We start from the raw sequence: 24967 nt of genomic DNA on the forward strand, positions 1-24967 counted from the left end.
GGTGGGGGACACCCTGGACAGGTCAGCAGCCTATCAGCAATGCACACACACTCACATCCACACCTGTGAGCAGAGTCATAGAGTTTTTAGTTCAGCCCTAACTACAGCTGTTTTGTCTCACACGGCTCATCACAATCCAAACAGACCACACCTGTTTGTCGTCTGTGCATCCACAGACAGCGTCTACAGTTAGTCCACTGTCAGCCCAAGTGTGGAAACTTGTATCCTCCTATTGTATCGCTCACTTTCCCTGAGTTTTGACCAAAATTTCCTGGCATGTTTACCATGTTTACTCTGCTTTCATCACACCACGCTCAGGATGTGACACTGCCGTGACTCTGTTTCAAGACGCTTCCTCAGCTTGAAACCATCATCGTTGTCACACCCTGGCGATCTGTCGCTCAGCTGCACGCGCACAAAGCTTGAAGATATTCTCTTCAGAGAGCTGCGTGTATGGGTGTGTGTGTGTGTGTACGTGTGTGTGTGTGTGTTTGAGAGACAGAAGAGGGGGTGCTGGGATATGAAGTAGAAGGGCTTTTATCAGCCTCTGAGTTGGAAGTCTTTGAGAGCCTCCTCAGAAGCTCAGCATTTCTTCCATTGTTCTATTTCCATCCCTCGCTTCGCTCCTGTCACATGTAAAATTACAAAAGGCCCCCTATACCCCCTGCAACCCCCCTCCCCACCTACACCCCTCCTCTTCACTCATATCCCACCCCTTTTCCCCATGTTCCAACGTCAGAGAGGCATATAACCCACTTAGATTATTCTCAAAATACTTCACAACTTTACAGTCTTCCCACTGCAAATTAGAGTTCAGGCAAAACAACTGGAACTGGAAAGCTGAGGTTGTGAACTTGTTTTAAAAAGCTCCTCTCCTAATTTCACCCCAGTCGTCCCCCCCACCGTAGACGCGGGTGACACTGGTGTGTACCGTAGCTTCCCAGTGCCACATGCTGTGTATACATGGTAACGGTGTCATGAGATTGTTCTCTTGCCTCGTCTTATGCCTGATGTCAAGGCTGTTATTGTAAATATGTGATCATCAGTGCAGCTTTAATTTGAAAGATACATCTCGCGCACCTCGCCAGAGCCGGATTTAGCAATTTGGGGGCCCAAGGCAAAGGTCTGTGTGGGGGCCCGCCTCATCCAGTCTTTAACCCTCTGGAGTCTATGGGATGGACTTCTGTTTTCCTCTCGCGTGGTCTCTTTGTGTATGAATTCTTATAAACCCTCAACCCTGTGAGGTGCAATCAATTTTTTTTTTTTTTTTTTACAAAACAACCTGAGCTTTAAGAATATGCCTGCTGTGGTGGTGTGATATGAATGTAAAAAATATATATATTTTATATATATATATGACCAAATATAGAGGGGAAAATAAAAAAAACGGAATATTAATTTCACACACAAATTATTATGAAGTTGTATACAGCTGTTTTTTAAGGTATTGAGAATCAGGGGGAAATAATCAAGGCTCTAACTATGATATACATGTTATTTACATTATTTGCAAAAATGGCCCACTCACCTGGTATGTCTGACATGAAAACAGTGTGTGTTTGCAGTGAGGCAGACCTCGCACACTCACCACCTGACCTCAGGGATGGGTGGAGACATTCTGCTTGGTGACTGAGAATCATCCTCCGGCAAGGAGAGGGTGTGTGTACGCCGGTGAAGTGAAATTCTATCATAGAGAGGGCTAACTTTGTCTTTCTCTCTCTCTCTCCCCCTCTCCGCTCTCTCTCTCTCTCTCTCACATATCCACACACACACACACACACACACACACACACACACATATCCACACACTGATATCTGAGACCTTAAAAAGCCTGCCTGCAGGCCTGCACCCGTTAACAGGTGATGCCGTTGTGACATCTCAGCAATGAGACAGTCAGAGCTTCGTCCTTTGCTCTCCTTTCTCTCCTTCAATTACCCCTTATCTTCCCCTTTATCTTGTCTCTGCTCCCTGTCCTCTGCCCCCTTTTTTTTTTTGCTTTTCGACTCTTTTTCCCCCCATTCCCTTCATTCTATCCCCTCTCTTCTTTCCCCTATAATCATGTCTTCCCCCTTGCTGCTATAAGGTACAAAGTGACTTCAGGTTTCAGTGGCAGACACAGGAAAAAGAGGATTAGTTGGCTATTTCCCTAAACATAAACTGCAGCAGGTGTATTGGAAATCCCCCCAGTCTTGCTTTTGTGCAGCAAAGATCACCTTTGATTTTTGAGACACGTCGCCTGAGAGCACACAAAACCAAACTATGAGCCAGGGAATGCAAATAGAGTTATGAGTCTGTCACTGATACGTACTAAACATGAAGTGTGTGTTGCCAGTGCTGTCATAGCTCCACAGTGTAGCCTACCACCCCCCCCACCCCCACCCCCAACCCTCCTCCTCTCTGCACCAACCCAGCTGATCTCTGTCTCTGTCCAATGTAATCAAATATGACACCGGCTTCTGCAAACAACAACCTGGCCATGTTATCTGTGCCATTTCCCCTCACCTCACTCCCCTTCTCTTCCTCCCTCAACCACCTACTTTTTCTTTTCTTTCTTTTTTTTTTCATTCGTCCACAAAATATAACTAAAGGTGATTTCAAACTCTCTGTATTCAGTTGTTGTGTGCTCCTCTGCATGTGTTGTGTGAGAGTTCAGGTGTGTGTGTGTGTGTAAGTTGAATAAAGGTATCATTGTTGTTTGCAGGTGTGTGCTTGTGCCAGGCAGACTTCAGCGGAGGATCCGGAGAACAATGGCTCTCTGTTGGAGGACACACCTGAGTCACAGAGGGGAGGTGAGAGGGCCTGATCGCAGGAAGATTACACAAGAGCAGACTTCATTAAACCTGGGGAGGTGGGGGCAAGGGAGGGAGGGAGGGAGAGAGAGATAAGAAGGTGCAGGAACATGGAGGGGGGTGGGGGTGGAAGGAGAGAGGAGCGTGGACGGGGGACACAGGGGCTAAATACTAGAAGTGTGTGTTATGGTGGTGGGGGCGGGGGGCGGGTGCAAAGATGATCTGAAAGTTGAATAAAAACTAATGTGGGTAGAAGTGTGACAGAGGAGTCAAGGTTACCGTGTGCATGATGGGATACATAAAACGACATCTCAACATGATGAAGTTCACACATTGTCTACTGGTCTGGTAGGTTCAGTAGACTGAGTGTTTGGGGTTTTTGCAGAAGAATATGAAAAAATGAAAACGCAGAGTGTTACATCACTGACATTCTCAGCAAAATAAGTTTTGTCATTTTGTCAGATGTATGAGTTTTTAATTACCACTTAAATCTTTGGCTGTACCAGCTTCTAACAGGCTACAGGCTAATCTATGCTAAATTCCTTCAGATGGATGGAAGGGTGCCATTTGTGAGCTTGCCCATTCTCCACTACAGCTGCATTTCATCTAAAAAAAATACCTTGTTCTAGTGCTTTTCTTTAGGAACTAAAAGATTATTGTGGCCGATTGTCATCTGTGTTTCCACTGCTGCCTTAAGACCTGGGCAGCTATACAAATCAGACTGATGAAAGCAATGGAGGTCAATATACTGCACCTTTGATATTTCATTGATATTTTGGCTTACACCTTTTCATTTTGGGTCGCCAGTTCTAAATCCCACAAGCTATCATCTTCCGCATAAATGCTGAGCAAGACCTGCCTCACTCTGGTGGTCTATCTGTTGTACGGATTCCATCTTGAACCATGATGAAAAACCAGTCTTGAATAAAAACAAAACTGTCAGTTTGCAGATGTGGGCTTTTGTACTGTAGGTGAAATACATGTTGAGTACTACAGACCACTGGATGTCTTACTGTATGCTGAAGATGTTTATTGAGCTTGGCCAAGGAGAACAGAATAGTCATCGATACAACAAGTGTGCATGATGTCACTTCAATTCTGAGAAGCCAGTCCCCCAACCCCAACTCTTATATGAAACAAACAACACTTCCGGTGCTGTGAAGGTACTTATTGTTTGTCTCTCTTACATGGCTCCAACTATCAGTAGAGTTCCACAGCTGTGTCTAGTTGATGACAAACACTGAGATTTAGGACGTAAAGGGAGGTAACGTGGCCTTGGCATGAGCCTCAGAGGGAGTTCAGGGACAGATAACTGTCTTCTAGCCGGATATCTATGTGAAGAGTTTTTACTTTTGACCTCATGTGGTTTCTTAAGGAACATCTCAAATTCTTGCTTACAATCCCCTCTTACTGATCATAAGATCAAAACCTAAGCATAATCGAATGAATGGATGAATGAATGAAGTGGAGATCAACTCCTTAGATGAAACAGACACCATGCGTAAAATATCATGTGAATACATTTCAATGTTTAAATTGAAACCATCAAATCGGATAAAAGTGAATAAGTAATAGTGTGACTGTGAAAGACGAAACAAAGGATAATAATCATGTGTGATTTTGATGTGTAATTGTATAGAAATAAAAAAACAAAATAGAACCAGGGAGAGCTATTGTCCTCCAGTGACTCTCACACTAGCCATGTGTGTGGAGACCGTCACAGCCCTAATACCTGACTCTCTTCTCTTCAAGACTAATCCAGACAGTGGCAGTGTTCTAGTGGGTTGGAAGCCAGTGAGGGATGAAATGTCATGAAGTTATATTTCAAAACTTGTAATCAACCCTCAGAAACATTCATGTGTTTCAGATGTGGTTTGATTCATTTATAAGTTGTAATTTATACTGCATTACAGAAAACAAAGCAATATTTTCACATGGGATTTTTATTTTTTATTTTTTTCAAAATTGGTCTTTGGCTGGATACACACTTGATATTTTTCAATTCTGAATGTTCAAAAACACACATACTAGACAATGCAGCCAGAATGTGAGACACATACCTGCTGATTGTAATAACCATTTTACAGTAGTGATTCCCCGTGCACACTATCTTGCAGAAACTTGCGCATTCAAACTTGACTTGAGAAGAAAAACAAATACGGGGATGATCAGCGTCCTCAGCTGGCTGTCCTGGTGTGAGCTCTTTTGTGAAGCAACAAAACAGAACAAAAAAGAGAAACAATGAGTGAAATCCTGGCAGACGACACCGGCGTGGCTTGTACGCCTAACAGTGCAAAGTACACAACGGTACACAATGGCGACGCTTCCAGGTCATCTCACTGTCATTAGCTGTCTTGGGTATTTCACTCGGAGGCAGCCTGATCTGGAATATCAGTCTTGCATGTAAACTTGACTATGTGGTGATGTTGCACACCAACTATCCCACAGAGGAGTGGAGCATGATCTTTTTGAGTGCTTCTAAAGGTTACAAAACTGAAATCTAATAATAATAGAATTGATCAATTTCAAGAGCAGTGTGTAGGATATATTATTTAAATTTCTAGGTTAAAACAATTTAAAGGGACAACGAGGAGTTTTGGAAAAGCGAAGCGTTTTCATACTACATTTATGAGCCTCCGCGCGCACCGTACATTTCTTTGACCGGGCGCAAGACAGACTCATGTTTTCATTCATCAATAATTAAAGTCAGAGGTTCAAAGAGGTTCACATACCGTCGTAGTTCTGACCATAAACGGCGATTCGGCTGCGTTATTCTCATGACTCGCCACGAAGGAAACGCTGGTCGGCTCGACCAGCATTTCCGCCACCACTAATAATAACAAAATAACGATAGAGACAGAACGATATATTTATCGAAAATGGGCCCATTAACAAGTGTGGGTAGCGGAGATTCATCCACATTAACGTGAGACTTTTTTATAACCGAATAGAAACTCCTCGTTGTCCCTTTAACTGACATATGAGATAGAAAATAAGATAGAAATCAGAGGTGTTATAATGAAACTTAAAAATTTAACTTCACAGAGTCACTGTGCTGATTCATCTCTTCATGATGCAAATATTTTGGCACCACGTATACAAATGTCTTATTCCAAAATGCTAAATGTGGGACTTAAGTCCTGTGTTGCCTTTATACCAACACAGAGAGCATGGGGCAACAACAAGGAAAAGGGACTGATCATATCAGAAAAGATGAGTCAGAGATTGCTTCATGAACTAAGCCTGAAATATAGTTCATGATAATGAAGTGTACACGCACATTTAACTCAAAGACAGCCTGTGAGGCGATGCAGAGAGGAAGAAATGAAACAAAAAGTGATCAATTCAACATGTTGATGTTGTTTTGTAGCATTTAAGATCATCTCATACATTAGTAAGGCAACAGTAATGGCTCATGTGCCTTGACAAGTATGATGAAGTGCTCCAGACATGAACAATGTTTCGTGCTGCTGGATTACAGACAGTGATTACAGGAGGGGGAGAGGGAATCTCATTCAAAGGCTTTTGTGACTAATTTATGACATGTTCACTGTAAAGTTGGATGAGAAGGAGGAGACGTGGTGACAAGATGACAAAAGAAAAATTGCATTGAAAAACTTTCAGAGTAATTTCACCCCTCCTCCCCCTCCCTCTCTCGCCATCCTTCAATCATCCCCTCTTTTTCTGCAAAAGTTCAGAAAGTCAAAACGTCTCTACTTTCTCACAGGATGAATGCTGTTTCCGTCTCAACTCCTCAAACATGAAACGCAAATGGTATGTAAATGTCCTCTTTGATTCTGTTTAATGTATCCGGGGTACAAGGTGCAAAGAATAAAAGAGTCTTCTCCTCTCTGCCTGTAAAGCGTTACGGTACACCTTTGCAGGACAGTGGATCCCCTGCTGTGAGGATAATAGGAAGAAATTGTTTTGCTATGAGATGAAGAGATAAAGGGAAAAGTATGATTTTTCAAAGACTCTGCCGCCTCTCCTCAACACCCTCCACGCGTGCCTTCTGGAGTGCATGAGAGAGAAATTTTCAAGCGCTAATTGAGTGATAGCTGATTGTTGAAGTGTTCATCTTTGATTTTTTTTTTTTTGCTTCCTCTTTTTTTGCATATGTAAATGAAACATCAAGACAGTGCTGGATGTTTTGTGAGGAATTAGGATGAAGTTGGGGTTTGAAGAAGAGCGAGTGTGTTTGTTTCCATGTGTGTGTGTCAGTGTGCATGTTCTTCTTGATGGATACATAAAAAGACCTGTGTATTTAAGAGGGAGCTGACCTCTGTCAGGTAGAGGAGAGGCTGATGGCACAAGCATGAGGTAAGAAGATGCTTTTCAAGGTGTTAGGTTCATCACTTGATCAATGCTTATCAATGAACTGTCATCAGTTTGTGTGTAGTAGTCTTGTGTGATGTCCGATCACATCAAAACCAACACTTTTCCAGTAGTTTCAGAGCCCTCCTATTGGTACCACTTTACAATAAGACCAGTCTTATGAAGGACTTAGAGATGGTTTATAATTTGGTCATGAATTAAAATTATAAATCATGAATAAAAACATTTGCAAAAAAGTTTGAATACTTTTCATATACTGATGCAGACTCACTATATTTGGCAATATCAAGTTAATATTAACTCTACCACTGTTAATCCTACTGATGAGTTTCTATGTATCACAACACAGGGCCTTATTGTGAAGTGTAAAACCCATCATTAGTTCTACGATTATTTAAAACTGGCAATAAGGCTCCCCTTTAACAGTTATGAATGACCTAAACAAAGTCATTGATAAATGGTGGCATGTTTTACACTTAACAGCAAAGCTCCTTTTTGCTGGTTCCAATTTTTTGTAACTGGCAAAAAGGAATCTTCCTGGAAGTTTGTGGTGGTGACTGACACTATGGGTTTCAAATATGGTTTGGGGCTAACTGGTTAGCACGCTGCCTTCAGTAATGGAAAAGATGCAACACAGATAAGAGGTCGCCCACTGCTGAAGACTTAAATCATTATTGTTAAATCATGATAGTGTAAACTGATGCAAAGACCGACAAACAAATGTCAAATGGTCAATGTTGTTCTTCCTTGTCAAAACCAACCCACTGTTTTTAGGTGAGATCGATAAAAGTCTAGGCAGAGTTTTTCTGCATCAACATCTTACTTACTTACTTATGTTAGTGCTGTGACTCAACAAATCCAAAATATGGACACTGTGATATCATGAGACCAAATAACAACATATTTCTTCTCTATGAAGACCACTCCATGCACCATACTAGGCGAACTGCACAAGTGCAGCATAATAACAAAAATGTAACCACTAAAGTCACTATCCACTTTTTCAACCACATTTTAACATACACACTCCTGTCTTACATAGAGGGTCTTGCAAAAGACGTTTTGCCAGTTTACCATCAGTGGTTTATCACAGCCTGTTTCCACACCAACAAAGAATGCATGTGACTAGACTGGCAGGCCTGATCCAGCTGGGCTTGACAGCAGAGCACACATGAAAGAAAGGGATGGAGGGATGGAGTGGTGGGAGCAGGGAGAAAAGCGAGGGATGAACAGAAACACACACTGGGATCCTGCTGTTCACAGCAGCAGGTGCAGGGGAGTGGGGTGGGGTGGGGTGTGGGTGAGTGGGGAGTTGTGTGTTGGGGGGGGTGTGAGCGGTTTTGTGCAAAGGAGAAAAAGAGCATGTGAAGGGGGGGTTAGAGGGATGTGAATAACATATGGGTAGCATTCACTAAATCAAACTCAGTGCCTATAAGCGAATGAGATGGAGTCACTGCATGGGTTCCAATAAATGGAATCTCTGTTTGATTATGCGCTACCATGAAGCTTTTCATTATGATCCATTGAACTTGGGCGCTCTGATGATGCTCCGGACTGCGAGAGGCAGTGAAGCCAACACTGACAACAGCAGGAAGGCTCACACTTAACCGTCTGCTGCCCGCTGTGTGAAGGTAAACAGCGGAGATAGCAGCAAGTGGCTGTCAATCGCAAAGACACATTAAAAAATATCTTTTGACCAGGTTGAAGATCGTGCAGAGTTTTCAGAGAGCACACGGTAATGCTTTCATGTTACCTGAGAGGTGATTTGAGTGCAGGGCCACAGCAGCAGCAGCAGTCTCTTCTCTGCCTGTTCTCAAGGTGTCACACCCGATTCTGCAAGCAAAATTCAGACATTTTGCAAAACGTTTGGTCTTGAACGTTTTAAATCTTACAAAAAAAACGCCATACATTCCACCTCTGAACAATAGTGTCATTGTGTCCTGAAGAAAACAGGTGGCATGGATGTATTTTAATATAAATAAGCTGCAGCTTCAGTACTGAAGTAACCAGGGGCAACCTTTTTCATTGGTTATTATGTTTAATACACTATAAAACAGAAAACTAATTGACAGAGCCAGTAACATCTTCCCCTGCACTCCCCAGAGCTAGCTTGTGCCCCAACAAAGATTTTTTCAAAAAAAAAAAAAAAAACAGAGTCGGGAAGATGGAGTGGGGGATATATCAAATTACGGTACATCAGGCTTGAGGAGAAGCATCTTTCTTGAAGACTGGGCGTTGACAGACAGCGAGAGAACAGGCAAGGGAGGATAGCTGAAGATCTCTGCCTTTGATGAGACATAACAATATCCAAATCCCCGACCGCCTCTTATTTAAGTTACTGAGGACTCTAAAAAAGGGAAGTTCTTCCAAAGTCGCTCAGAAGCTGGTGCGCTTTAGGTGAGGGGAGGGAATGTAGGGAGCAAGAAGTAGAAGGGTGGGGGGGAAAGAAGATAATGTTTATGCATTAGATTTTCAAAGCACTTTTTTCTGCAAGGAAATTCAGATTCAAAGGTGTACTTCTTGCAGGAAGATCTAAAGGATTCTTTCTCCCTCTCCCTGTTATTGCTTGAGTGACAAAGTCTCTCTGTAGCTTAGCCAGGACTTTGTATGCACATGGTAACTGAGCGTGAGTAGGCCCTACATAGCTACACTACTGTATATCCACCAAGGGGATTGAGTGATGTACAACTGTATATTTTATATATAATATTTTCTACGCTCAAACTACATATTTGACATCAAAGAGAACAGTAACACTAAAGTGACACCTCGGCTAGGCAATCAAATGCTACTGTTAACTCCAGTCAAGCACCCGGCCGCCCACAAGCAATGCCACTGTGCTCACAGTGGAGCCCGAACTGTGAGCCCGCCGCTCATCACTCCAAATTCAAACTCATTGGAGCAATATTAACTGAGACTTTTTCTAAGTGGAAGTTTGAACTCCAAAACTTCAGAGGCAGAGCGCTTTGAAAGAGCTGAAGGAGCGGAGATTAGTGGGTGTGTGTGTATGTGTGTGTGTGTGTGTGCGCGCGCTTGCGTCGGATAGTTGCTGAGCACAGCACTCGTACATACGTGTGATTAAAAATTCAAATGAGCGCCTTTAGAATCGATGGAAGGCTTTGAGGCTCCATAATGAGGCTGATATATGAAGTTTAAACATTCGGAGCCGCTGGAAGTGCCACCGTGGAAAAAGAGACAGAGAAAAGGGGAGGGAGGCAAAGAAAAAGGGGAAGATTTGTGGCTTTGATGCAGGGATATCACCGTGGGGCATGGCGGGTTGGCTGGTGCCGGCTGCCGCTGAGATCCGGAGCACTTTGCAGAATGTTTGCAGCGACGTTCCCCAAGACACCATTTCTAGCAATTCCAACCACCAACAGTGCTGGACAAACTGGGAGGAAGAGGGGAGCAGGTGAGACACAAGAGCAGAGGAATCATCAGTGGATGGAGCAGAGAGCGGCAGACATAGTGGAAGAAGGAGGGGGGTAAAAGGAAGAGAAAGTAAAAACTGACGTTAACAAAGTCTCTACTATCACCTCAGATACACTTGCACACATGCACAACACACACGATAGGACAAGTATGGAGAAATAGTGAAGCAGGTGTGTGTGTGTGTGGGGGGGTGGTGTTGGTGTGAGGACCTGGGACAGGAGGAAAGAAGTATTAGTTCACATGCGACTGCGTGTGTGTGACCACATGCTGACACGCGCGCACGCACACACACACACACACTGTTCTACTTCTATCTCTGGAAGCAGTGGGAGTCTAGTGCCACTTTGAACTTGCCTACCATTAAAAGCCTGACAGAGTTTTGAAGAGGCCCATTGAAAGAGAACCTGTGCATTTATGATGTAAATGTATTTTTTCCAACCCTTTCTTCTTCTCCCCCCCAGTTTTTTTTTTTATTTTGACAGCCTTTGAAATTTGTCATATGCACATCCAATTTAACAGCCAGAAAAGACTTCTTTGGCCCCCTTCTTTCTTTTTCGCAACAATCCATTTTCATATCAACTTGAAAGGAATTGGCTGAATATTTTTGCTTGATTCTCTTTAATGTGATCATCTCTGTTTCAGTTGCTCAGCGTGTTGGAGTTATATTCTTTTAGTCAGGTAATTTTCTGTCAGGTTTACTCACATAGCCAATTCTTCAAAGAGAAAAACAAGTGATTTCTCAAAAGGACAACAACATCCTCAGTCCTTGTGTGCCACTTTTTCCTTTTGCTTTAAACTGGTTGTCGTGACCCTTTCTTTCATTTGTGGCACATGTCTCCTTCAGCTGCTTTGAGCTCCTGGGTCAAACAACATTTGAAAATTATTTTTTATGTCCCTTCCAACCGTCGAGATAAAAGTTCTTACCAGGTCAAACGGCATAGCTGGTGTCCATTAAGTTGTCAATCACAGCCAAAGTTACACTTAAAGCTCAGAGGGTCACAGTCATGTCTGTATTGTGGTTACCCTACATGCTGCATGTGTATATCAGATGACACTGCACAACACCCACTGCCAACACCCAGTGTCAACGCAGGAAGTGGTTTGAACTTCATGTAACAAGGAAAGTAAGGGTGCAGAACTGGGGTGGACAGATGTGACAGTGTGATGTCATAAACAGTAAACTAATTTTAGCTTCGGCCCACAAAACAACAACAGTGCCAACATGCGGAAATTCACCCCGGCCTGCCATGGACAGGCTTCATTATTGTAGCCAACAGCAGTGACATGCATCTGAGTAAAGAATCACTGCTTGCTACATGGTTAATGCTAGTATGAACAGCTGTTTACTTTACTAACCAAGAGCTTCTGTCCTCAGGTTAATATGCTAATAGCTAGCCCCAGCCCAGCTGACCTGTCTAATCACTTTCCAATTCTGAGTCACTGTAGAGTCCACTCTGACCTCAACAAGTAGCTGTTTCGACAGCTAAGTTAACAGCTGTTAATGCTAACACTGGCTATGTGGCAATAGCAAAACAATTCCATAGTTAACATGTGCATCATCAGCATTCCATAAGATGGCTGTAGGGCCTACTGTATACTGATATGAGTGATAACTTCCTAAATGACATGAATGGGGGTAACAGCATGTGACATCACTGTCTACACAACTGCAAGTGTGTGTCACTGTGGGTTAAAGTTGACAGTCAAACTTCTACCGACCATGGACTTCAGCTGACCTCAGTTCAAGAAGCAGCAGCAGCCTTAATAAAGTCTGGACACCTACTTGACATACTGTAGGTGACAACTGTCAGTCTGTGTGAACATCAGCTACTTGGCAAGGTGAGTTCATGTGAAGATGGACTAATGACTGTGGAAGATTTCTTAATTGATAGGCTACTCGTTTTAGTTTCTTTCCAGACCCATTATTAATATCAAGTGATCTCTACCTACTGAACTTCCTTCAGCTTGTGGCTTTATACATGGATGTGTGCGTTTGGACTAGTTCTGTGCTTCCAGCTGGACACAGCAGAGAGAAGATAGTTTTAGCATGGGAAAGCACATGGGGGCTGGATATGGTTGTGCTTGATGTGGGTGTGTTAAAGAGTTTTATTGGGGGGGTGGGGGGTTACGACGACAGCTGGAGGTCGACAGTGCTTCACTTGCTCTCACGCCCACTATATCCACGCATGTGAACAATACACAGGTTTGATATGAAGCTGTATGCAAATTTATTTCAACATAGGGCAAGGGGCAACTCCCAAAGCCTTGTTGCTTTTCCCAAGTGTAATGAGCCCATCTGATCTGCAGCTGACACATGGCCATGTCACTTCACAACTTCTGTAGCCTACTGCAACCAGATTTCAGAGAAGTTCAGTCATCTGAGCAGTCACTGGCCATCAGGAGCACTGGGACATTTCCCGGTGGCCAGGCTCCCGGCCTGGTCCGCTTGGCGAATGATTGCCAAGAGTCAGGACCACAGACTGAGCAGAAACAATTGGGAAAAGACAGACGTACCTCTTCTTCTCTCATTCTGAGAGCTTCTGAGGGCTCATACTTAGCCATAAGCTCAATATTCACATGCATGTAGATTACTATTGTCCCATTTTTTGTATTTTGTAAACTGGATAGCCTACCTCTTCTACCAGATGCACACAGTGGTCAAATGTATAACTGCTCTGGTACCAGTTACATTAAAAATAGGATTGGCCTCAAGTTTAGGTGGATGGTGGTGTAACCTATTTTATTGACCTGAAATAGAATATAAGTCGTGTTCACCTGCATAATGCAGTCAACATAATTCTAGTTTATGTGATTTGAGTACATATTAGGCCTATTTCATCACAACAGAAACTTTTATTTTGTAGGGAAAAGTATGTGTGTGTGGGCGCATGTTATTCAGTCCACGTGTCAACAAAGTGAAAGTATTTTGCACTCAAACATCAATAGACGCCCAACCTAACACAGTATTGGTGGTTTGCGTGAATCAGATGGTGGTGACCTGGTATGGTATCAAATTCACAGCCTGAATCATTGTCCCAGTCCGCCCCTGTCCTTAAGCTGCGTCTCCGTGCTATCACTACACTTCATCAGTTCACTCTCCAATCACAGCCTGACACGCTTACCTTTAGCGAATCACATGTAAGCTGTCTCTTGTCACTCAGTTGTCATTTACTCTTCCCTCTCACAAAGACCATCCCATCATTGAGCTCCATTCCTCACCACCGGTGTCTTGGTGCCGGGGAAAGTTTCCTGTTATTGGAAGGATCTCATTCCTTTGCACCGCTTCCCATGGTGATCAGCTTCCTGCCTACATCTCAGCCCCAAAGTCAGTTCCTCCTGCCGTCAATAAAGTCTACTCTCCAAATGTCTCATCGCCATTATCAGCTTGTTTCATTGTGATGTGTGCTGAAATGTGATTGGAGGAGACAAATCTATAAATAAAAATGTTGTAGAAACGATAGCCTGACTGATACCAGTCTGCACAGCATCAAGTCATCACAGGCGTATACTATATTTATATACCCACCACTGTATATGACAGTACAGTGTGGCGACATTCTCTAAACAAGTACAGCGACACTTTTAGACATGAGGTACCTATTAGAGCTGATGTGTATCTTACTTCACTGGGGGACCACCTATAGGTTGAGAAAGATACTTTGTGCCGTATCCTTCACATATTCACTCACACACACCCGCATGCTGTGTTGTTGTGCCCAGCCGTGGTGGCTGAGTCTTAATAAAGCCTAATCCCTGCCGTGCATCTTCTCTCTGTTCCCCAACTCCTGCTGATCGTCTGTCTCAAGAGTGCCGTAATTTACTGTCACAGAACTCCTCAAACCGGCCACCACACAGTGCACTGAGGGGGACGGCAGACTTGGTAACACAGATCACCGTCAAAAAGAAGGGAGGAAAAGAAAAAACATTCCTACTTCCCTTTCTGGAAAGAAAAATAATAAAGTCTTAAAAAAAAAAATAATGGAGTCGGGGGGGGGGGGGGCAGTTTTTCACAGACTCAAACACACCCAGCAGTTCGCCCAGCTTTGTTTAGGTTTCGTCTTTTTTTTTTCAGAGAAGAGAAAAGGAAGGAGGGGGGGATTGCTAGGTGGTTGTCAACGGTTGAAGCTGCAGCCGCACCTGGCATCGTGCGACTGGTCTTTGATCACTTGTCAAGTGAAATTCCGCCACTGGATTAAAGTGAAGGAGGGGGCAACCGAGGGTGGGAGGACTGAAAGAGTGATAAAGAAGGGAAACAGGGAGACGACGACTTGTCTGAAATGTAGCCTGTGTATTTTGTGCCTTTAATGTTGCATGCACTGCTCTGTTGGCTGTAATTAAAATCAGCATGAATTGTTGAATTTGTCTAAAACAGCCCACTCTTTTCGGGCCCTGTTTACCGCACAAGCTTTATGTTTGGACTTGCAATGCACAGTAATGAATGTCACCTTTGTGCATTGAAAAAGCTTGAGTTATAATACTGTGCAAATTGAAATGTTGTGTTTGCTCAAGTGCAGGAGAAGTTTGCAGCTGATGCAAGAATACAATGGACATTTTTAGAGGAGAAAGATAGAGGGGAGATCAAATCCAGATGAGGCCCATGACAGAGGTGCTTCACACACATGCATGTGGAAGTAAAGTAAATTAAAATAAAGCACAAAGTATAGTAAAACAGAAAATACATGGCTGCAACAATTCATCCCATGGAAAAATTATATTCAAAGAATATTTTTCTAGCTTTTAGGGACTGCAGTCCCGGACTGTAACACTTTCATCCCTGCTCCAGGACACTGTATAGGGATCACTCAGAGTGAACTGTAGTGTATGCTAATAAATAAACATCTTATGGCTCTAAGTCTGGTACAGAGAAAGAAGCTTAGGCTTTGGCTAGAAACAATATTTTTGTTTTTTTTTTAAAACTGTTATTGTTGGTTTTAATATCTAATATTTATTGCAATTCTTTAATATTTAATTTTCAGCTGAACAATAACAAACACATGTCAGAACACCACTGCCAGCCTTAATCACTAAGGGGTTACACTGAGGTCATCTGTGTTTCAAACTGTGTTCAATCAGCTTTTACCATTTTTCCTTAAATAGCAGTTGGTGTGCAGAGATGCTATTCCTCTCTGCCAGTTGCCTCCTCTGTGACCTCCTCATGGAGCACCGTGTTGTGTGACAGGTGACGATCACACACTGCTGTGTGAATGTAAAGCACCAGTTAAGACCCTCTTTCAAACATGCCAGGACATCCAAGCTAAACTGTTAGCGATACCGAGTTAACACCTAGCGTGGGAGCCATGACTGAGCACCATTGCTTTGAATGGTGGGAGCGACCTTGAGCGAAGCACTAGGAATTCCCTCCACTTGACAGCTGGCTCTGACGTACGCCCTTGACTTAGCATGCGCTAATGCTGTCAGAGATGTTTGGGGAGAGAACTGCTGGCATGCTAATCTGCTCTATGTTTGCCACAAGGCTAAGCTGAGCTGTCCGTGGCATGTACAGGGAGGTGTTGACAGTAGTGCTACCAGTTGTTCCATCCTCCACTGGGGTGGTACGAGAAGATGAAAGGGACCAGAAATTTCCCAGGTTGCCGTGGACAGCCACAGCAGCTGGGTGAGTCGATGGTGGGAGGGGCAGTAGTCATGGCAGCTGCTTTAATGGCGATATCACCATGGGGGTCCACCAGCATGGGACATGCAAGCTACACTAGTAATAGTCATGTACCCACATGTGCAGTACTAAAGAATATGAGGGTTTATGTGCAACAGGAGTCCCATTCCTTTCTTCACAGCAATTTCACTTATTGAAGTTTGCTTGTTCACATTGGCTTCCCTTAAGATGAACAGTCTCATGACAGAACTTGTTTTAAAATTCACCAAATTGAATTTACCAAGTGGAAAATGGTGAGGGAACATTTCACCATTTTCTAATTTAATGACTTGCCCTAGATTAGTTTATCAAGTACCACAGGCACATATTTATAAGAGTTTTCACAGTCACCAGATGTTAACTTAATATACTGTATATGAGGATAGAAGAAGAAGAAGAAATAAAAACTCCACAAGACATTAGAACTTGAATGGTTTTCAAATTCTGTAAAAAAGAAAAAGTACAATCAGTAAAGGTTGTGATGAAGAAAAATAACACAGAAATATTAAGAAATATTTACTTTTGTTGTAAATTTCAACTCAGTTTTAAGATTTAATCTTTAACATTTTATTGTATTGTTATGTAATTTGGATGTCTTTTTTTTCTTACCTTCGTTCTTCTACTAAAAGCCTACTACTAAAAAACTAGTGACGGGAGTTGGAAACTAGCATTAGCTATAATCTCTGTATGCAGAGCATCGGTCACATTGACTTGTTTGTAGGCTAATCAGTGTTACTATGTTAACCTGCATTGTCCATATCAAATAAACTAATTTATTTAATTACATGATAAAACACAAGAAGTTTGTGGTTCATTCATGGTATTAAGGACTTGGGAAAACTCTGACTCACCAATCTACAGTTCTTTGGTTGATCCAGCAGATGGCAGCAGCCACACAAGACATAGCCCATGTCTAAATTACTGTAATATGATAGCACTAAAAAAATATATTTCTTTATTGTAATCAGTTAGTGTCCAGTACAATTATCATACTACTAACAGCCATTCTAGTTAACCAGTGAAGTGACTGAGAAACTTGTTTGGTTTCTGTCACTTTGACATTGACACTAGTATCTAAGGTTGATATGGTTGTGTGTGAAATAATATTAAGGGTTACCATTTCTTTATAGGTGATTCATTGATTTATGTAAAAACATTAAACAACTGGACTGTTTTAAACCAACAGCCCAGAATTAAACGCAGAAAACAACCAAATATTCTGATTTGAGAAATAAAAAATAAAAAAAGACAATGTAAATAATTAGTTGATTCATTTTCCATCAATTAACAAACTTATGAGACAGTCCTAGTGTGAAGTGTAGAGAAAAAAGATCTTTCAGGATTTTAGACATGCTGGTTGATACATCGGCAGATCAAGGTGACTGTGTGACCATGACAAAGCCATGACCCTGAACCTGAGGCAGCTAAATTCAGCCATCATTTATTGTATTATTACTGTAATACCTGTGCTGTGACATGTCAAACTCCTTTCATTAACAAAAGGTAGAAACAAAAATGCATTTTATCCTAAGCCTTCACGAGTAATTCCAGGAAGCAAATGGCACAATAGGCCTCACAAGCAGGATGAACCAGGCTAAAGCACTGCAAAAACTCAACAGTGCAGTTGAGATAATCTCTCTTACTATTTACTACCATGTACTGTCATTTTGTGGAGAGTTTAGGGTCTGCACTGTGGGAAGCATCATTGATCAAATTACAGTTTTTCTCAGTTGCTAAAACACTAAACCCTGTTGTCTGAACCAAATTCTCAGTTGCCTGAACCCACTGATTGAATCAGTCACTCTTTTGGCAAAACCATCAGCACTTTTCACCTGTTTAGACACATCTCACCAACACATTTTCATTGTGATGCACCTGTGTTGCAAAATGCTGAGCACAGGTGGCAAAAGTCAAACACAAGTAAAGCACAAGTTTCACCGGTTGAACACAACAACTCAAAATTGATAACACTTATGTCCAATGATGTGAGGGCACATATACTGTAAGCCAGTTCAGGATGAAGTCCTGTGGCCTGATCCAGTACAGAGAAATTACGCTGTGGCTGAGTTATGCACTTCTCATTTCTATTTTTTTGTACTTTATTTTTACGTAGGCTTACTGCATACAAGTGCTAAATGCACAAGATTTCTTTTTGTCTTTGTACTATACAAGTGCTACGTGTAAATGCACAAGATTTCTGGTTTTTGTACTTCTTTTTTTCTTTTTTCTTTTTTACAGTACTATGTACAAGTGCTAAATGCACAGGTTTTTTGTTTTGCAAGAGGAGAATATGAGAGACGACAGGGTGAAGGAAGAAAGGATGAGGGAGGGAGGGAGGGAGGGATGAACTGGGAAGAAAAAATAAGAAGGAAGGAAAAGGGATGAAATGGATGGATGGGAAATGGATGTGGAGAGGGAAGGAGGAGGGTGAAAGAAAGGGAAGGAGAGAAGTGCTACAGTGTAAATGCACAGGTTTTTTGTTTTGCAACATGCATTTAGCCTACAGTGAACGATAAACATTTATTTCTACAGCTTCATGTGCTGAGCGTTGTATTTTCTATTTTTCTATGTAGTGTTTAGTGGCTGCTCAGTAGTGTTTTTAATTTTGATTGACTCGGGGCACGATTTGACAACACAGTTCAGTTTTGGGCACAGATTGAACTGTTTTGAGGTGAAAGTTTGGTTTTGCAAGAAGAGTCTGAGGTTTTGTGAATGTAGCTTGAAAATTGGGGTTTGTGTTCACAGTTTAGAGAAAATGAGAGAAGCTTTCGAGAAATGTGTCTTAGCAATCGAGAAAAACTGTAAATGCTCCATTACCACAGGACCTTACTGAGCAAACCAGCCATAGACCCACCTACTGTTGTCGTCTGCACCCATGAAAGATGCTTTGAGGACAGGTGCATCTTGTGCATGCATGTTGCTGTTTGTGTGTTATGTGTGCATACTGTTGTGCATGTATGTTTTCATGCATGCATGTATCCTGCTGGGGTGTGGTAACCTCTAAAAGCCTCCTCCACCTCGCCTAGGTTCCATGGGAACCTGTGTGCAGCTAATCCTCCTTTTGGCTTGAGACAGCTTCTCCAAACAAATCATCCAGCTCTAAGACCCACTGCTCCTCAAGTGGGCTTCTAGCTCTCTTTGCCAAGCCTCACCAAAAAAAAAAACCCTCTCTCCTTTCTTCTCTCCTTTCTCATATGCTTCACATAAAACAGCTACCTACCGTGAGGCAAATCCCCTTGTCTCTGTCTCTTTTCTTCTAGGAGTAAGGGAAGGAGAAAGGAATGGGGTGTGGATAAGCCAGGCCAGCAGGAGATTGTCAAGTGAAGAACTAAGATGACCTGTTTTGGAAGAGGGGCTGAGTGTGAGTAACGGGTGCTGGTAAAGGGGTCATTGTTTGATTGCAGGCGAGAGGAAAGTGAGAGTAAAGGGGTGGATCTCAACACTTTGATGTCACTGCTTCTGCTTTTGTTTGCAGCATATTATATAGTATAAATACATATGTAAATATGTGCAGCTGGACCCCACTTAGCTGTATGTTATGTTCCACACAAGGACACCTTGGAGTGTGTCGTTTTGTTTATCTCACAACATATGCAACTAAAAAACACATTTGGCCCTTTTGCACCACATCATCCTCTCTCTTCCTCTCTCTGTTTCTCTCTCTCTCTTACTCCCTCTCTCTTTCAGAATTAAGGCGAAAGATGACTTTAAAGGGAAAAAAAGCAATGAACCTTATTATTCAATTATTCAATGCCGGGCAGCAAAGACCAGCCAAGTTCATCAGAGGGACAGGATTGGGAAGTATTTCGTACAGATATTTATGTACAGTATTGCACATCTCCTTCTAACTCTGCAAGTGTATTTCCCAAATGTCACAAAAGGATTTCATTAAATAGTTTATTGCTCAGGCAATCACTTGAACAAGGAGAAAGGTAAAAGCATGTATGTTACCTGTTGTGATGAAGGGGGAGTATGGTCCCTGAGTGCAATGTGTTATTTATATATTATATTGAATGAATGAATGAATTTATTTATTTCGGTATATCAAGCTTATATAACCGAAAGGGTGTAGGTTGAAGCCAAAGCTTATATACCCCTACCCCTTTTACCTTAAAAAATTAAATAAAAAAAAATATATATATATATATATATATATATATATATACGCATTAATACAATAGGATCAGATCACAGACATTTGAAATTAATCAGTACACTTAAATTTCTGATCACAACAAAATAAAGAATTGTACACAGCGCGTAACTCAATAGTACAAAATCATTTAACTTAATTTTCCATACTGTAACGAGAAATTATGTTGTTCTTATAAAGTTTTTTAAAGCTGACTAGAGTACAGCATAATTTAATATTTTCAGGACAATTATTCCAGATGTTAACCCCTCTAACAGAAAGACAGTGATTTTTTACAGTAGTTCGAGTCTTTGGTTTCTCAAATAATAGTGGTCTTCTAAGGTTATAACTGGAATCCTTCATTTTAAACAGATTCTGGATATATTGAGGAAGAAGTTTATTTTTTGCTTTGTACATGGTTTGTATTGTAATGTAATCAACTAAGTCCCTGAATTTCAAAATGTTCAGGCGACTAAATAGTGAGTTGGTTGGCTCACGGAAAGGTTTATTACTGATTATTCTTATAGCCTTTTTTTGCAATAAAAAAATAGAATTTGTATTTGTTCTGTATGTGTTTCCCCAGACCTCAATGCAATATGTCATATAAGGGGCAATTAATGAATAATATAATGTGACTAGTGATTGTTGAGAGAGGGAAGCTTGGGCTTTGAGAGGGAAGCTTGGGCTTTATATCATACGTTTAAACATTGCACACTAAAGTGGAGGGAGGGTAAATTTATGTAAAAGGAAATATTGTCACCTTTATTTCATTTTATCCTTGCCCTCTTTTACTCATATGTCACCCTCTCATTTTTCCACTGTGAATGTACAGTATATGTATATGAAACTTATTTTAAGAAAATAGAAAAGAAAAGAGGAACGCCACACACTCAGCTCCAGTTGCAAGAGATTTATTGACGAGAGAAAATAGAAAAGAACACATTATTGTGAGATAATAAAACCAAACCAACACCAGCATTGTATTTGATGCTTTACTTATAGATTTAATAGCAAACGTGAGAAAAAAAAAACAGAAGAATAAAAACTTTGATTTTCAGAGATGTGAATATTTTGTTGCACACAGAAATAAAGGAAAAATGATGAGTCACAATTTAAAAGTAAAATATAGATGCTGACTCTCCAGCAAGGACCCCGTTTCTGGTGTAGAAGACCTTGGACAGAGAGGGACTCATTGGGGAAGATACGTAGTCCTGACACTGTTGACCACCAAGACTTGGTGCACACTGCACTTTGTAGGAAAAGAAGAAGGTACCATGATCTAACATGCAGCTGTCTGTCACTGTCCCACTACGCAGATCAAATGAGCACCTACCAAGCAGATCACTATTCCAGTAAGTATCCTCATCATAAATACTGAACGTGAGTTTGCTTGTCTCTTCAATTTTGATGGGACCAAATTCAAAGGTCTTTGGCCGTGTAGGATTGTCGTTATTTAGTTGCGGCATGTTTTATTTGATCACCATATGTGACCTCCACTGAACCGTCTTACTCCACCTATCACCTGAGAGACCCCGCGTGCATAAAGCTTAAAGCAGAAGTAGGCGGAATGTTTGTGTTAATATAAGTCTTAAATAGTTATATCTTCTGACAGCAATTACTTATATAGAGCGTTTGGTCCGAAACACGGGTCTGTCAGTCACTCTGCTCTGCTGTAAGCCGAGGAGAAAACTTTCCTTGTATCCTACAACCTTTATCCAATGAGGAGAGAGAACGGCATAAAGGGGCGGTCCTCTCTGTGTGTGCAGCCAAGGGATGCGCGTGAATGTGGTGACGTAGGGACGAGGGCGGTGACTGCTAACTCCATCTGCTGACAGGGAGTTAGCCAAAACGGATCGCTTACTTCTGCTTTAAATACCTCTAGAGTTGCGAGACCTTTGGCAGCAGGACAGCAGTTTGATTTCATATTCTGATTACTGTTACAGACACAAGCACAAGGATCCCTTGTGCCAGATCGATGCCCAATCTTACAGGTTTCTGAACATTTCTTCAGCACTGCATTTTTCTTGATGTACTTCTCCACCTCTCTCTTGAGTCCGGCCTGCGCAGGATGACCATTTGGCAGTATGGTGTGCAGGGGCTTCAAGTTGTATCGGACCACATCAGGTGTGCTTTTCACTGATCTCAGCCAGTTTTTACACACAGAAGGATCTGATTGGCCTTGAAAGAGGATATCAGCTCCAGTAATGTTTCCACCAAAGACCTCTGTGTAACACTCATTAAATGCATCATTAAATGCATCACTGAAACTTGGGATGGCAAGCTTCTTCTTTATTGCTGCACAGTGTTGCATCATTGACTTAATACTGTCAGGACGTGCAAAACCGTCAACTGACAAGCAGTCACTGACTTCTGTTGCTGTAAGACCATTCATGGTTACCTCACCGGTCTTAATAACTGTGACTGCCTTTGTTTCCCCTCCCAGAAACACTTGTGTGGTGAAATATGTACCGAATGTGTCCATATGATGGCTTGGTTTTATTGGAATAGGAAGGGAGGGAGTTGACTGCTGATTCAAATTCATGAGTCATTGGAGGATTGACTGCCAATCTGTAACTGTAGAAACATGGATCATATATTGCAGTCAGTTAATTAAAGACAGTTGTTACAGAAGTAAATTAATCAATTCAGATTTAAAAGATCAGTGTGGAGGATTTAGTGGCATCAAGTGGTAAGGTTGCATATTGCAACTAACTGACTACCCACCCATCTCTCTCAAGGAAGACTGCTTCATGTCTATACATGAAGGGCTCATTCTACCCTAACTAAAACATATTAGTCTCATGTGATAATAAACCAATGCATATTGTATTCCATACCTGACAACAGATCCTTCTAAGATCCTACACTCTGGTCCTTTAATGTCAATGAGAAAAATATCTATGATACATATAGAGGTTGCAGTAGACAGAATGATGACAGAAGGGGTAGCGGCCCTGTTTTGATTTTTTCATGGCAAGGATTGACTGTTTGGAGTGATGCATTGACCTTTTGAGAGGCTGTTAATTACAGTGATGATATGCTGCATATGCAACAATGGTAAACATAGTCTGGCCTCACTACTTACCACTATATAAAAATGTGGTTATTTTATTAGAATTGTCATAAAAACATTTTATCGCACATTATGTAATGGTGACCATAATATCACAACACTATCATATATGATGTTATGTTATGTTTATCATATGTTTGATGTAATATTCATTATATTACTTTGATAGGATGTCATAAATTAAGTAATATCATTATCAATTTTATTTCTCCTATTATTATTATTTTTCTTTTCTTTTTTACAACGATTTTTTTTTTTTAAGTATATTTTTTGGGCTTTTATTGCCTTTAATTGATAGCGCAGTCGAGAGAAAGACAGGAAATGGGGAGGCAGAGAGTGGGGGAATGACACGCAGGAAAGGGCCGTCCGACGCGGGACTCGAACCGGGGCCGCCTGCGCTGAGGACTGAGTCTCAACATGGGGCGGCATGTGACTCAAAGCTCCCACACCTCATGACCACAAAATAAATGATCTTTCATACAACTATTTCCACACACGTAAACATTTTATGGGCTCATCATTATTGTCATGTTTACTCCACATGTCTCTAACTGTTTTTGTTGTCAACAGCATGTCCATTATGTCCAATGCATTTTTTTTTCACATCTCACTATTTGTTCGGAGGTTCTGCAGTAAGAGTGACAGTTCACACCAACAACACCCTGGTAATGATCATAGGATGCTCTTCTAACTATTACGATGTGAGACCATGTGCCACAAACACATCTCAACATCTCAACATCATAAAAAAACACACACATTCCGGTGAATGCTGTTTATTTTTCTGTAGATTTTCACACGTTGTAAAGTCAGTGTGCCATAGTTGAGGGTTCTGGTTCCCGTGCCAAAGTTCCATTAAGCTGATTAGTAAAGTTAGCCATAAATGTCCGTTGGTTAAAACACATTTTCAAGCAAGTGATCATGATTTCAGCGCATATGTATATAAGAATTTTGGTGTTTTTGTCATAATGAGTTTTCACACTCCACTCAATAGAAACAACAATAATGTCACAGGCAAGACAATTTATAAAAGAAATTCATCTGAAATATAACCACATAACTGATTATATATACAGTACCTCAGTTTTAGAAGCTACAGTACTACAAAGATCTGCTTTGGCCAGTGTTAGCGTTAACAGCTGTTTAACCAGTCCAGACATAATGCTGCAAATTCACCATCACACTTTATGCCTTTAGACACACGGCTGACAAGAAGTTAGCCAAAACGACCGGATCGCTTACTTCTGCTTTAATCTTCAATCACGAATTGTTGTCATGTGGGTTATTTAAATAGATGAGTTACAAGGCAGTTGTTGGGCGATGTCATCTGTCCTACAAATCATTACGTGACTTAGAAATGTGCTTTACACTTGCATCTGTTTAAGATTATTTTTCCATTTTTCTGAAATGAAAGGGTTTTTGTGCATTTAAAAGAAAAAACTGTGGTAATTACATCCACAGGGATCTGGTGTATAACCATAAAGTCCAAAGGGGAGGGAATACTTATAACAGGTACTCCACAGTAAATACCCAGTGGGTGAGGGACTGTCACATTTGA

General features: G+C 41.5%; 1 pseudogene; it reads right to left on the bottom strand.

The window, feature by feature from the left end:
- Positions 1 to 303: 303 nt before the first annotated feature.
- Positions 304 to 23863, bottom strand: LOC146991412 (perforin-1-like; annotated as a pseudogene).
- Positions 23864 to 24967: the final 1104 nt, after the last annotated feature.

This window comes from Trachurus japonicus, chromosome 1 (assembly GCF_045865225.1).
Source record: "Trachurus japonicus isolate A0001 chromosome 1, Traja_1.0".
Taxonomy (NCBI): Eukaryota; Metazoa; Chordata; class Actinopteri; order Carangiformes; family Carangidae; genus Trachurus; species Trachurus japonicus.